Genomic DNA, 16,757 nt, shown 5'->3' on the forward strand with positions numbered 1-16,757 from the left:
CTCAGAAACTTCCCTGTGCTTTCTGCATTCAGCTCACATAGCTGAACCTTCCTTTTGATAGAACAGTTTTGAAAAACTCTTTTCATAGAATCTGCAAGTTGACATTTGGAACGCTTTGACTCCTAGGCTGGAAAAGGATATATCTTCACATAAAAGCTGGATAGAAGCATTCTCAGAAACTTCTTTGTGACGTGCGCATTCAACTCACAGAGTTGAAGCTTCCCTTTGATATAACTGTTTTGAAACACTCTTTTAGTAGGATCTTCAAGTGGATATTTGGAGTGATATGAGGCCAACGCTGGAAAGGGAAATATCTTCACATAAAAACAAGATGGAAGCATTCTCAGAAACTTCCCTGCGCTTTTTGCATTCAAGTCACAGAGAGGAAACTTCCTTTTGAAAGCACAGATTTGAAACACTTTTTGTACAGTCTGCTAGGGGATGTTTGGAGCGATTTGAGGCCTATGCTGGAAAACGAAATATCTTCCCATAAAAATTAGACAGAAGCATTCTCAGAAACTTCTTTGTGCTGTGTGCATTCAACTTACAGAGCTGAAACTGCCTTTTGAGAGAGAAGCTTGGAAACAGCCTTTATGTAAAATCTGCAAGTGGATATTTGGAGCGATTTGAGACCTCTGCTGCAAAAAGAAATATCTCCAACTAAACCCTAGACAGAAGCATTCTGAGAAACTTCTTTGTCATTTGCGGATTGAACTCACAGAGTTGAACTTTTCTTTTCATAGAGCAGTTCTGCAATACTCTTGTTGTGGGAACTGCAAGTGGATATTTGGTGCGATTGCTTCATCCAGTGAAAAAGGAAATACATTTAGATGAAAACTAGATAGAACCATTCTCAGAAACTTCTTTGTGATGTGTGCATTCTACTCATGGAGTTAAACCTTCCTTTTGATAGAACAGTTTTGAAACCCTCTTTTTGTGGAGTCTGAAAGAGGATATTTGGAGGGCTTTGTGGCCTATGCTGGAAAGGGAAACATCTTCACATAAAAACTAGATAGAAGCATTCTCAGAAACTTCTTTGTGATGTGCGCATTCAACTCACAGAGTTGAAGCTTCCTTTCGATATAACTGTGTTGAAACACTCTTTCAGTAGGATCTGCAAGTGGATATTGGGAGTGCTAAGAGGCCAACACTGGAAAAGGAAATATCTTCACATAAAAACGAGTCGAAAACATTCTCAGAAACTTCTGTGTGATGAGTGCATTCAACTCCCACACTTGAACTTTCCTTTTGATAGAACAGTTTTGAAACACTCCTTTTGCAGGATTTACAACCGTTTATTTGGAGCGCTTTGAGGCCTATGTTGGAAAAGGAAATATCTTCACATAAAAACTAGACAGAAGCATTCTCAGAAACTTGTTTGTGATGAGTGCATTCAACTCACAGACTTTAACATTCCTTTTGAAAGAGCAGTTTTGAAAACACTCTTTTAGTAGAATCTGCAAGTGGATATTTTGAGCGTTTTGAGGCCTTTGCTGGGAAATGAAATATCTTCACCTGAAAAGTAGATAGAAGCATTCTCAGAAACTTCTTTGTGATGTGCGCATTCAACTCACAGAGTTGTAGCTTCCTTTTGATACAGCTGTTTTGAAACACACTTTCAGTAGAATCTGCAAGTGGACATTTGGAGTGTTAAGAGGCCAACACTGGAAAAGGAAATATCTTCACATGAAAACTAGACGGAAGCATTCTCAGAAACTCCCTGTGCTTTATGCATTCATGTCACAGAGAGGTACCTTCCTTTTGAAAGCACAGTTTTGAAATCCTCTTTTTGTAGAATTTGCTAGTGGATGTTTGGAGCGATTTGAGGCCTATGCTGGAAATCGAAATATCTTCCCATAAAAACTAGACAGAAGCATTCTCAGAAACTTCTTTGTGATGAGTGTAATCAACTCACAGACTTGAACCTTCATTTTGAAAGAGCAATTTTGAAACACTCTTTTTGTAGGATCTGCAAGTGGATCATTGGAACATTTTGTGGGCTTTGCTGGGAAATGAAATATCTTCACCTGAAAACTACACAGAAGCATTTTCAGAGACTTCTTTGTGATGTGTGCATTCAACTCACAGAGTTGAACCTGACTTTTGATAGAGCAGTTTTGAAACAGCCTTTTTGTAAATCTGCAAGTGGATATTTGGAGCGATTTCAGGCCTATGCTGCAAAAGGAAATGTCTTCACAGAAACCCTAGACAGAAGCATTCTCAAGAACTTCTGTTTGATGAGTGCTTTCAACTCATGGACTTGAACCTTCCTTTTGATAGAATAGCTTTGAAACACTCCTTTTGTAGAATCTGCAAGTGTTTATTTGGAGCGCTTTGAGGCCTAGGATGGAAAAGCAAATATCTGCACATTAAAAACTGGACAGAAGCATTCTCAGAAACTTCTGTGTGATGAGTGCATTCAACTCACACACTTGAACTTTCCTTTTGATAGAGCAGTTTTGAAAGACTCTTTTAGTAACACCTGTAAGTGGATATTTGGAGGGCATTTATGCCAATGCTGGAAAACGAAATATCATCACAGAAAAACTAGGCAGAAGCATTCTCAGAAACTTCTTCATGATGAGTGCATTCAACTCACAGAGTTGAACCTTCCTTTTGATAGAAGAGTGTGGAAACACTCCTTTTGTAGGATCTGCAACTGTTTATTTGGAGCGCTTTGAGGCCTATGTTGGAAAAGGAAATATCTTCGCATAAAAACTAGAGAGAAGCATTCTCAGAAACTTCCCTGTGCTTTCTGCATTCAGCTCACATAGCTGAACCTTCCTTTTGATAGAACAGTTTTGAAAAACTCTTTTCATAGAATCTGCAAGTTGACATTTGGAACGCTTTGAGTCCTAAGCTGGAAAAGGAGACATCTTCACATAAAAGCTGGATAGAAGCATTCTCAGAAACCACTTTGTGACGTGCGCATTCAACTCACAGAGTTGAAGCTTCCCTTTGATATAACTGTTTTGAAACACTGTTTTAGTAGGATCTTCAAGTGGATATTTGGAGTGATATGAGGCCAACGCTGGAAAAGGAAATATCTTCACATAAAAACTAGATGGAAGCATTCTCAGAAACTTCCCTGCGCTTTTTGCATTCAAGTCACAGAGAGGAAACTTCCTTTTGAAAGCACAGATTTGAAACACTTTTTGTACAGTTTGCTAGGGGATGTATGGAGCGATTTGAGGCCTATGCTGGAAAACGAAATATCTTCCCATAAAAATTAGACAGAAGCATTCTCAGAAACTTCTTTGTGCTGTGTGCATTCAACTTACAGAGCTGAAACTGCCTTTTGAGAGAGAAGCTTGGAAACAGCCTTTATGTAAAATCTGCAAGTGGATATTTGGAGCGATTTGAGACCTCTGCTGCAAAAAGAAATATCTCCAACTAAACCCTAGACAGAAGCATTCTGAGAAACTTCTTTGTCATTTGCGGATTGAACTCACAGAGTTGAACTTTCCTTTTCATAGAGCAGTTCTGCAATACTCTTGTTGTGGGAACTGCAAGTGGATATTTGGTGCGATTGCTTCACCTAGTGAAAAAGGAAATACATTTAGATGAAAACTAGATAGAACCATTCTCAGAAACTTCTTTGTGATGTGTGCATTCTACTCATGGAGTTGAACCTTCCTTTTGAGAGAACAGTTTTGAAACCCTCTTTTTGTGGAGTCTGAAAGAGGATATTTGGAGGGCTTTGTGGCCTATGCTGGAAAGGGAAACATCTTCACATAAAAACTAGATAGAAGCATTCTCAGAAACTTCTTTGTGATGTGCGCATTCAACTCACAGAGTTGAAGCTTCCTTTCGATATAACTGTGTTGAAACACTCTTTCAGTAGGATCTGCAAGTGGATATTGGGAGTGCTAAGAGGCCAACACTGGAAAAGGAAATATCTTCACATAAAAACGAGTCGAAAACATTCTCAGAAACTTCTGTGTGATGAGTGCATTCAACTCCCACACTTGAACTTTCCTTTTGATAGAACAGTTTTGAAACACTCCTTTTGCAGGATTTGCAACCGTTTATTTGGAGCGCTTTGAGGCCTATGTTGGAAAAGGAAATATCTTCACATAAAAACTAGACAGAAGCATTCTCAGAAACTTGTTTGTGATGAGTGCATTCAACTCACAGACTTGAACATTCCTTTTGAAAGAGCAGTTTTGAAAACACTCTTTTAGTAGAATCTGCAAGTGGATATTTTGAGCGTTTTGAGGCCTTTGCTGGGAAATGAAATATCTTCACCTGAAAAGTAGATAGAAGCATTCTCAGAAACTTCTTTGTGATGTGCGCATTCAACTCACAGAGTTGTAGCTTCCTTTTGATACAGCTGTTTTGAAACACACTTTCAGTAGAATCTGCAAGTGGACATTTGGAGTGTTAAGAGGCCAACACTGGAAAAGGAAATATCTTCACATGAAAACTAGACGGAAGCATTCTCAGAAACTCCCTGTGCTTTATGCATTCATGTCACAGAGAGGTACCTTCCTTTTGAAAGCACAGTTTTGAAATCCTCTTTTTGTAGAATTTGCTAGTGGATGTTTGGAGCGATTTGAGGCCTATGCTGGAAATCGAAATATCTTCCCATAAAAACTAGACAGAAGCATTCTCAGAAACTTCTTTGTGATGAGTGTAATCAACTCACAGACTTGAACCTTCATTTTGAAAGAGCAATTTTGAAACACTCTTTTTGTAGGATCTGCAAGTGGATCTTTGGAACATTTTGTGGGCTTTGCTGGGAAATGAAATATCTTCACCTGAAAACTACACAGAAGCATTTTCAGAGACTTCTTTGTGATGTGTGCATTCAACTCACAGAGTTGAACCTGACTTTTGATAGAGCAGTTTTGAAACAGCCTTTTTGTAAATCTGCAAGTGGATATTTGGAGCGATTTCAGGCCTATGCTGCAAAAGGAAATGTCTTCACAGAAACCCTAGACAGAAGCATTCTCAAGAACTTCTGTTTGATGAGTGCTTTCAACTCATGGACTTGAACCTTCCTTTTGATAGAATAGCTTTGAAACACTCCTTTTGTAGAATCTGCAAGTGTTTATTTGGAGCGCTTTGAGGCCTAGGATGGAAAAGCAAATATCTGCACATTAAAAACTGGACAGAAGCATTCTCAGAAACTTCTGTGTGATGAGTGCATTCAACTCACACACTTGAACTTTCCTTTTGATAGAGCAGTTTTGAAAGACTCTTTTAGTAACACCTGTAAGTGGATATTTGGAGGGCATTTATGCCAATGCTGGAAAACGAAATATCATCACAGAAAAACTAGGCAGAAGCATTCTCAGAAACTTCTTCATGATGAGTGCATTCAACTCACAGAGTTGAACCTTCCTTTTGATAGAAGAGTGTGGAAACACTCCTTTTGTAGGATCTGCAACTGTTTATTTGGAGCGCTTTGAGGCCTATGTTGGAAAAGGAAATATCTTCGCATAAAAACTAGAGAGAAGCATTCTCAGAAACTTCCCTGTGCTTTCTGCATTCAGCTCACATAGCTGAACCTTCCTTTTGATAGAACAGTTTTGAAAAACTCTTTTCATAGAATCTGCAAGTTGACATTTGGAACGCTTTGAGTCCTAAGCTGGAAAAGGAGATATCTTCACATAAAAGCTGGATAGAAGCATTCTCAGAAACCACTTTGTGACGTGCGCATTCAACTCACAGAGTTGAAGCTTCCCTTTGATATAACTGTTTTGAAACACTCTTTTAGTAGGATCTTCAAGTGGATATTTGGAGTGATATGAGGCCAACGCTGGAAAAGGAAATATCTTCACATAAAAACTAGATGGAAGCATTCTCAGAAACTTCCCTGCGCTTTTTGCATTCAAGTCACAGAGAGGAAACTTCCTTTTGAAAGCACAGATTTGAAACACTTTTTGTACAGTTTGCTAGGGGATGTATGGAGCGATTTGTGCTGTGTGCATTCAACTTACAGAGCTGAAACTGCCTTTTGAGAGAGAAGCTTGGAAACAGCCTTTATGTAAAATCTGCAAGTGGATATTTGGAGCGATTTGAGACCTCTGCTGCAAAAAGAAATATCTCCAACTAAACCCTAGACAGAAGCATTCTGAGAAACTTCTTTGTCATTTGCGGATTGAACTCACAGAGTTGAACTTTCCTTTTCATAGAGCAGTTCTGCAATACTCTTGTTGTGGGAACTGCAAGTGGATATTTGGTGCGATTGCTTCACCTAGTGAAAAAGGAAATACATTTAGATGAAAACTAGATAGAACCATTCTCAGAAACTTCTTTGTGATGTGTGCATTCTACTCATGGAGTTGAACCTTCCTTTTGAGAGAACAGTTTTGAAACCCTCTTTTTGTGGAGTCTGAAAGAGGATATTTGGAGGGCTTTGTGGCCTATGCTGGAAAGGGAAACATCTTCACATAAAAACTAGATAGAAGCATTCTCAGAAACTTCTTTGTGATGTGCGCATTCAACTCACAGAGTTGAAGCTTCCTTTCGATATAACTGTGTTGAAACACTCTTTCAGTAGGATCTGCAAGTGGATATTGGGAGTGCTAAGAGGCCAACACTGGAAAAGGAAATATCTTCACATAAAAACGAGTCGAAAACATTCTCAGAAACTTCTGTGTGATGAGTGCATTCAACTCCCACACTTGAACTTTCCTTTTGATAGAACAGTTTTGAAACACTCCTTTTGCAGGATTTGCAACCGTTTATTTGGAGCGCTTTGAGGCCTATGTTGGAAAAGGAAATATCTTCACATAAAAACTAGACAGAAGCATTCTCAGAAACTTCTTTGTGATGAGTGCATTCAACTCACAGACTTTAACATTCCTTTTGAAAGAGCAGTTTTGAAAACACTCTTTTAGTAGAATCTGCAAGTGGATATTTTGAGCGTTTTGAGGCCTTTGCTGGGAAATGAAATATCTTCACCTGAAAAGTAGATAGAAGCATTCTCAGAAACTTCTTTGTGATGTGCGCATTCAACTCACAGAGTTGTAGCTTCCTTTTGATACAGCTGTTTTGAAACACACTTTCAGTAGAATCTGCAAGTGGACATTTGGAGTGTTAAGAGGCCAACACTGGAAAAGGAAATATCTTCACATGAAAACTAGACGGAAGCATTCTCAGAAACTCCCTGTGCTTTATGCATTCATGTCACAGAGAGGTACCTTCCTTTTGAAAGCACAGTTTTGAAATCCTCTTTTTGTAGAATTTGCTAGTGGATGTTTGGAGCGATTTGAGGCCTATGCTGGAAATCGAAATATCTTCCCATAAAAACTAGACAGAAGCATTCTCAGAAACTTCTTTGTGATGAGTGTAATCAACTCACAGACTTGAACCTTCATTTTGAAAGAGCAATTTTGAAACACTCTTTTTGTAGGATCTGCAAGTGGATCTTTGGAACATTTTGTGGGCTTTGCTGGGAAATGAAATATCTTCACCTGAAAACTACACAGAAGCATTTTCAGAGACTTCTTTGTGATGTGTGCATTCAACTCACAGAGTTGAACCTGACTTTTGATAGAGCAGTTTTGAAACAGCCTTTTTGTAAATCTGCAAGTGGATATTTGGAGCGATTTCAGGCCTATGCTGCAAAAGGAAATGTCTTCACAGAAACCCTAGACAGAAGCATTCTCAAGAACTTCTGTTTGATGAGTGCTTTCAACTCATGGACTTGAACCTTCCTTTTGATAGAATAGCTTTGAAACACTCCTTTTGTAGAATCTGCAAGTGTTTATTTGGAGCGCTTTGAGGCCTAGGATGGAAAAGCAAATATCTGCACATTAAAAACTGGACAGAAGCATTCTCAGAAACTTCTGTGTGATGAGTGCATTCAACTCACACACTTGAACTTTCCTTTTGATAGAGCAGTTTTGAAAGACTCTTTTAGTAACACCTGTAAGTGGATATTTGGAGGGCATTTATGCCAATGCTGGAAAACGAAATATCATCACAGAAAAACTAGGCAGAAGCATTCTCAGAAACTTCTTCATGATGAGTGCATTCAACTCACAGAGTTGAACCTTCCTTTTGATAGAAGAGTGTGGAAACACTCCTTTTGTAGGATCTGCAACTGTTTATTTGGAGCGCTTTGAGGCCTATGTTGGAAAAGGAAATATCTTCGCATAAAAACTAGAGAGAAGCATTCTCAGAAACTTCCCTGTGCTTTCTGCATTCAGCTCACATAGCTGAACCTTCCTTTTGATAGAACAGTTTTGAAAAACTCTTTTCATAGAATCTGCAAGTTGACATTTGGAACGCTTTGAGTCCTAAGCTGGAAAAGGAGATATCTTCACATAAAAGCTGGATAGAAGCATTCTCAGAAACCACTTTGTGACGTGCGCATTCAACTCACAGAGTTGAAGCTTCCCTTTGATATAACTGTTTTGAAACACTCTTTTAGTAGGATCTTCAAGTGGATATTTGGAGTGATATGAGGCCAACGCTGGAAAAGGAAATATCTTCACATAAAAACTAGATGGAAGCATTCTCAGAAACTTCCCTGCGCTTTTTGCATTCAAGTCACAGAGAGGAAACTTCCTTTTGAAAGCACAGATTTGAAACACTTTTTGTACAGTTTGCTAGGGGATGTATGGAGCGATTTGAGGCCTATGCTGGAAAACGAAATATCTTCCCATAAAAATTAGACAGAAGCATTCTCAGAAACTTCTTTGTGCTGTGTGCATTCAACTTACAGAGCTGAAACTGCCTTTTGAGAGAGAAGCTTGGAAACAGCCTTTATGTAAAATCTGCAAGTGGATATTTGGAGCGATTTGAGACCTCTGCTGCAAAAAGAAATATCTCCAACTAAACCCTAGACAGAAGCATTCTGAGAAACTTCTTTGTCATTTGCGGATTGAACTCACAGAGTTGAACTTTCCTTTTCATAGAGCAGTTCTGCAATACTCTTGTTGTGGGAACTGCAAGTGGATATTTGGTGCGATTGCTTCACCTAGTGAAAAAGGAAATACATTTAGATGAAAACTAGATAGAACCATTCTCAGAAACTTCTTTGTGATGTGTGCATTCTACTCATGGAGTTGAACCTTCCTTTTGAGAGAACAGTTTTGAAACCCTCTTTTTGTGGAGTCTGAAAGAGGATATTTGGAGGGCTTTGTGGCCTATGCTGGAAAGGGAAACATCTTCACATAAAAACTAGATAGAAGCATTCTCAGAAACTTCTTTGTGATGTGCGCATTCAACTCACAGAGTTGAAGCTTCCTTTCGATATAACTGTGTTGAAACACTCTTTCAGTAGGATCTGCAAGTGGATATTGGGAGTGCTAAGAGGCCAACACTGGAAAAGGAAATATCTTCACATAAAAACGAGTCGAAAACATTCTCAGAAACTTCTGTGTGATGAGTGCATTCAACTCCCACACTTGAACTTTCCTTTTGATAGAACAGTTTTGAAACACTCCTTTTGCAGGATTTGCAACCGTTTATTTGGAGCGCTTTGAGGCCTATGTTGGAAAAGGAAATATCTTCACATAAAAACTAGACAGAAGCATTCTCAGAAACTTGTTTGTGATGAGTGCATTCAACTCACAGACTTTAACATTCCTTTTGAAAGAGCAGTTTTGAAAACACTCTTTTAGTAGAATCTGCAAGTGGATATTTTGAGCGTTTTGAGGCCTTTGCTGGGAAATGAAATATCTTCACCTGAAAAGTAGATAGAAGCATTCTCAGAAACTTCTTTGTGATGTGCGCATTCAACTCACAGAGTTGTAGCTTCCTTTTGATACAGCTGTTTTGAAACACACTTTCAGTAGAATCTGCAAGTGGACATTTGGAGTGTTAAGAGGCCAACACTGGAAAAGGAAATATCTTCACATGAAAACTAGACGGAAGCATTCTCAGAAACTCCCTGTGCTTTATGCATTCATGTCACAGAGAGGTACCTTCCTTTTGAAAGCACAGTTTTGAAATCCTCTTTTTGTAGAATTTGCTAGTGGATGTTTGGAGCGATTTGAGGCCTATGCTGGAAATCGAAATATCTTCCCATAAAAACTAGACAGAAGCATTCTCAGAAACTTCTTTGTGATGAGTGTAATCAACTCACAGACTTGAACCTTCATTTTGAAAGAGCAATTTTGAAACACTCTTTTTGTAGGATCTGCAAGTGGATCTTTGGAACATTTTGTGGGCTTTGCTGGGAAATGAAATATCTTCACCTGAAAACTACACAGAAGCATTTTCAGAGACTTCTTTGTGATGTGTGCATTCAACTCACAGAGTTGAACCTGACTTTTGATAGAGCAGTTTTGAAACAGCCTTTTTGTAAATCTGCAAGTGGATATTTGGAGCGATTTCAGGCCTATGCTGCAAAAGGAAATGTCTTCACAGAAACCCTAGACAGAAGCATTCTCAAGAACTTCTGTTTGATGAGTGCTTTCAACTCATGGACTTGAACCTTCCTTTTGATAGAATAGCTTTGAAACACTCCTTTTGTAGAATCTGCAAGTGTTTATTTGGAGCGCTTTGAGGCCTAGGATGGAAAAGCAAATATCTGCACATTAAAAACTGGACAGAAGCATTCTCAGAAACTTCTGTGTGATGAGTGCATTCAACTCACACACTTGAACTTTCCTTTTGATAGAGCAGTTTTGAAAGACTCTTTTAGTAACACCTGTAAGTGGATATTTGGAGGGCATTTATGCCAATGCTGGAAAACGAAATATCATCACAGAAAAACTAGGCAGAAGCATTCTCAGAAACTTCTTCATGATGAGTGCATTCAACTCACAGAGTTGAACCTTCCTTTTGATAGAAGAGTTTGGAAACACTCCTTTTGTAGGATCTGCAACTGTTTATTTGGAGCGCTTTGAGGCCTATGTTGGAAAAGGAAATATCTTCGCCTAAAAACTAGAGAGAAGCATTCTCAGAAACTTCCCTGTGCTTTCTGCATTCAGCTCACATAGCTGAACCTTCCTTTTGATAGAACAGTTTTGAAAAACTCTTTTCATAGAATCTGCAAGTTGACATTTGGAACGCTTTGAGTCCTAAGCTGGAAAAGGAGATATCTTCACATAAAAGCTGGATAGAAGCATTCTCAGAAACCACTTTGTGACGTGCGCATTCAACTCACAGAGTTGAAGCTTCCCTTTGATATAACTGTTTTGAAACCCTCTTTTAGTAGGATCTTCAAGTGGATATTTGGAGTGATATGAGGCCAACGCTGGAAAAGGAAATATCTTCACATAAAAACTAGATGGAAGCATTCTCAGAAACTTCCCTGCGCTTTTTGCATTCAAGTCACAGAGAGGAAACTTCCTTTTGAAAGCACAGATTTGAAACACTTTTTGTACAGTTTGCTAGGGGATGTATGGAGCGATTTGAGGCCTATGCTGGAAAACGAAATATCTTCCCATAAAAATTAGACAGAAGCATTCTCAGAAACTTCTTTGTGCTGTGTGCATTCAACTTACAGAGCTGAAACTGCCTTTTGAGAGAGAAGCTTGGAAACAGCCTTTATGTAAAATCTGCAAGTGGATATTTGGAGCGATTTGAGACCTCTGCTGCAAAAAGAAATATCTCCAACTAAACCCTAGACAGAAGCATTCTGAGAAACTTCTTTGTCATTTGCGGATTGAACTCACAGAGTTGAACTTTCCTTTTCATAGAGCAGTTCTGCAATACTCTTGTTGTGGGAACTGCAAGTGGATATTTGGTGCGATTGCTTCACCTAGTGAAAAAGGAAATACATTTAGATGAAAACTAGATAGAACCATTCTCAGAAACTTCTTTGTGATGTGTGCATTCTACTCATGGAGTTGAACCTTCCTTTTGAGAGAACAGTTTTGAAACCCTCTTTTTGTGGAGTCTGAAAGAGGATATTTGGAGGGCTTTGTGGCCTATGCTGGAAAGGGAAACATCTTCACATAAAAACTAGATAGAAGCATTCTCAGAAACTTCTTTGTGATGTGCGCATTCAACTCACAGAGTTGAAGCTTCCTTTCGATATAACTGTGTTGAAACACTCTTTCAGTAGGATCTGCAAGTGGATATTGGGAGTGCTAAGAGGCCAACACTGGAAAAGGAAATATCTTCACATAAAAACGAGTCGAAAACATTCTCAGAAACTTCTGTGTGATGAGTGCATTCAACTCCCACACTTGAACTTTCCTTTTGATAGAACAGTTTTGAAACACTCCTTTTGCAGGATTTGCAACCGTTTAATTGGAGCGCTTTGAGGCCTATGTTGGAAAAGGAAATATCTTCACATAAAAACTAGACAGAAGCATTCTCAGAAACTTGTTTGTGATGAGTGCATTCAACTCACAGACTTGAACATTCCTTTTGAAAGAGCAGTTTTGAAAACACTCTTTTAGTAGAATCTGCAAGTGGATATTTTGAGCGTTTTGAGGCCTTTGCTGGGAAATGAAATATCTTCACCTGAAAAGTAGATAGAAGCATTCTCAGAAACTTCTTTGTGATGTGCGCATTCAACTCACAGAGTTGTAGCTTCCTTTTGATACAGCTGTTTTGAAACACACTTTCAGTAGAATCTGCAAGTGGACATTTGGAGTGTTAAGAGGCCAACACTGGAAAAGGAAATATCTTCACATGAAAACTAGACGGAAGCATTCTCAGAAACTCCCTGTGCTTTATGCATTCATGTCACAGAGAGGTACCTTCCTTTTGAAAGCACAGTTTTGAAATCCTCTTTTTGTAGAATTTGCTAGTGGATGTTTGGAGCGATTTGAGGCCTATGCTGGAAATCGAAATATCTTCCCATAAAAACTAGACAGAAGCATTCTCAGAAACTTCTTTGTGATGAGTGTAATCAACTCACAGACTTGAACCTTCATTTTGAAAGAGCAATTTTGAAACACTCTTTTTGTAGGATCTGCAAGTGGATCTTTGGAACATTTTGTGGGCTTTGCTGGGAAATGAAATATCTTCACCTGAAAACTACACAGAAGCATTTTCAGAGACTTCTTTGTGATGTGTGCATTCAACTCACAGAGTTGAACCTGACTTTTGATAGAGCAGTTTTGAAACAGCCTTTTTGTAAATCTGCAAGTGGATATTTGGAGCGATTTCAGGCCTATGCTGCAAAAGGAAATGTCTTCACAGAAACCCTAGACAGAAGCATTCTCAAGAACTTCTGTTTGATGAGTGCTTTCAACTCATGGACTTGAACCTTCCTTTTGATAGAATAGCTTTGAAACACTCCTTTTGTAGAATCTGCAAGTGTTTATTTGGAGCGCTTTGAGGCCTAGGATGGAACAGCAAATGTCTTCACATTAAAAACTGGACAGAAGCATTCTCAGAAACTTCTGTGTGATGAGTGCATTCAACTCACACACTTGAACTTTCCTTTTGATAGAGCAGTTTTGAAAGACTCTTTTAGTAACACCTGTAAGTGGATATTTGGAGTGAATTTATGCCAATGCTGGAAAACGAAATATCGTCACAGAAAAACTAGGCAGAAGCATTCTCAGAAACTTCTTCATGATGAGTGCATTCAACTCACAGAGTTGAACCTTCCTTTTGATAGAAGAGTTTGGAAACACTCCTTTTGTAGGATCTGCGACTGTTTATTTGGAGCGCTTTGAGGCCGATGTTGGAAAAGGAATTATCTTCGCATATAAACTAGAGAGAAGCATTCTCAGAAACTTCCCTGTGCTTTCTGCATTCAGCTCACATAGCTGAACCTTCCTTTTGATAGAACAGTTTTGAAAACCTCTTTTCATAGAATCTGCAAGTTGACATTTGGAACGCTTTGAGTCCTAAGCTGGAAAAGGAAATATCTTCACATAAAAGCTGGATAGAAGCATTCTCAGAAACTTCTTTGTGACGTGCGCATTCAACTCACAGAGTCGAAGCTTCCTTTTGATATAACTGTTTTGAAACACTCTTTTAGTAGGATCTTCAAGTGGATATTTGGAGTGATATGAGGCCAACGCTGGAAAAGGAAATATCTTCACATAAAAACTAGGTGGAAGCATTCTCAGAAACTTCCCTGCACTTTTGCATTCAAGTCACAGAGAGGAAACTTCGTTTTGAAAGCACAGATTTGAAACACTTTTTGTACAATTTGCTAGGGGATGTATGGAGCGATTTGAGGCCTAAGCTGGAAAACGAAATATCTTCCCATAAAAATTAGACAGAAGCATTCTCAGAAACTTCTTTGTGCTGTGTGCATTCAACTTACAGAGCTGCAACTGCTTTTTGAGAGAGAAGCTTGGAAACAGCCTTTATGTAAAATCTGCTATTGGATATTTGGAGCGATTTGAGACCTATGCTGCAAAAAGAAATGTCTTCAACTAAACCCTAGACAGAAGCATTCTGAGAAACTACTTTGTCATTTGCGGATTGAAATCACAGAGTTGAACTTTCCTTTTCATAGAGCAGTTCTGCAATACTCTTGTTCTGGGAACTGCAAGTGGATATTTGGTGCGATTGCTTCATCTAGTGATAAAGGAAATACATTCAGATGAAAACTAGATAGAACCATTCTCAGAAACTTCTTTGTGATGTGTGCATTCTACTCATGGAGTTGAACCTTCCTTTTGATAGAACAGTTTTGAAACCCTCTTTTTGTGGAGTCTGCAAGAGGGTATTTGGAGTGCTTTGTAGCCTATGCTCAAAGGGAAACATCTTCACATAAAAACTAGATAGAAGCATTCTCAGAAACTTCTTTGTGATGTGCGCATTCAACTCACAGAGTTGAAGCTTCCTTTCGATATAACTGTGTTGAAACACTCTTTCAGTAGGATCTGCAAGTGGATATTGGGAGTGCTTAGAGGCCAACACTGGAAAAGGAAATATCTTCACATAAAAACGAGACAAAAACATTCTCAGAAACTTCTGTGTGATGAGTGCATTCAACTCCCACACTTGAACTTTCCTTTTGATGAAGCAGTTTTGAAACACTCTTTTAGTAGCATCTGTAAGTCGATATTTGGAGGGCTTTTATGCCAATGCTGGAAAACGAAATATCATCACAGCAAAACTAGGCAGAAGCATTCTCATAAACTTCTTCGTGATGAGTGCATTCTACTCACAGAGTTGAACGTTCCTTTTGATAGAACAGTTTTGAAGCACTACTTTTGTAGCATCTGCAACTGTTTATTAGGAGTGCTTTGAGGCCTATGTTGGAAAAGGAAATATCTTCACATAAAAACTAGACAGAAGCATTCTCAGAGACTTCCCTGTGCTTTCTGTATTCAACCCACATAGTTGAACTTCTTTTTGATAGAACAGTTTTGAAAATCTCTTTTCATAGAATCTGCAAGTCAACATTTGGAACGCTTCGAGGCCTATGCTGGAAAAGGAAATATCTTCACATAAAAACTAGATAGAAGCATTCTCGGAAACTCCTTTCTGATGTGCAGATTCAACTCACAGTGCTGAAGCTTCCTTTTGATATAGCTGTTTTGAAACACTCTTTTAGTAGAATCTTCAAGTGGATATTTGGAGTGTTAAGGGGCCAACATTGGAAAAGGAAATATCTTCCCATAAAAACTAGACGGAAGCATTCTCAGAAACTTCCCTGTGCCTTATGCATTCAAGTCACAGAGAGGAACCTTCCTTTGGAACGTGCAGTTTTGAAACACTCTTTTTGTAGAATTTGCTAGGGGATGTTTGGAGAGATTTGAGGCCTATGCTGGAAAACGAAATAACTTCCCATAAAATCTAGACAGAGGCATTCTTAGAAAATCCTTTGTGCTGTGTGCATTCAACTCAGAAGGTTGAACCTGCCTTTTGATAGAGTAGATTGGAGACAGCCATTTTGTAAAATCTGCAAATGGATATTTGGAGCGATTTGAGACCTATGCTGCAAAAAGAATTATCTCCACATAAACCCTAGACAGAAGCATTCTCAGAATCTCCTTTGTCATTTGGGGATTGAACTCACAGAGTTGAACCTTCCTTTCCATAGAGCAGTTCTGCAACACTCTTGTTGCGGAGACTGCATGTGGATATTTGGTGCGATTGTGGCATCTAGTGGAAAGGGAAATACATTCAGATGAAAATTAGATATAATCGTTCTGAGAAACTTCTTTGTGATGTGTGCATTCTACTCACAGAGTTGAACCTTCCTTTTGATAGAACGGTTTTGAAACACTCTTTTTGTGGAGCTTGCAAGTGGATATTTGGAGCCCTTTGGAGCCTATGAAGGAAAAGGAAACATCTTCACCTAAGAACTAGACAGAAGCATTTTCAGAAACTTCTTTGTGATGTGCACATTCAACTCACAGAGTTGAAGCTTTCTTTTGATATAGCTGTTTTGAAACACTGTTTCTGTAGAATCTGCACGTGGATACTTGGAGTGCTAGGAGGCCAACTCTGGAAAAGGAAATATTTTCACATAAAAACTAGACAGAAGCATTCACAGAAACTTCCCTGTGCTTTCTGCATTCAACCCACATAGTTGAACCTTCCTTTTGATAGAACAGTTTTGAAAATCTCTTTTCGTAAAATATGCAAGTCGACATTTGGAACGCTTTGAGGCCTATGTTGGAAAAGGAAATATCTTCACATAAAAACGAGACAAAAACATTCTCAGAAACTTCTGTGTGATGAGTGCATTCAACTCCCACACTTGAACTTTCCTTTTGATAGAACAGTTTTGAAACACTCCTTTTGCAGGATTTGCAACCGTTTATTTGGAGGGCTTTGAGGCCTATGTTGGAAAAGGAAATATCTTCACATAAAAACTAGACAGAAGCATTCTCAGAAACTTCTTTGTGATGAGTGCATTCAACTCACAGACTTTAACATTCCTTTTGAAAGAGCAGTTTTGAAAACACTCTTTTAGTAGA

This window comes from Pongo pygmaeus, chromosome 9 (genome assembly GCF_028885625.2).
Source record: "Pongo pygmaeus isolate AG05252 chromosome 9, NHGRI_mPonPyg2-v2.0_pri, whole genome shotgun sequence".
In the NCBI taxonomy this organism is placed as follows: Eukaryota; Metazoa; Chordata; class Mammalia; order Primates; family Hominidae; genus Pongo; species Pongo pygmaeus.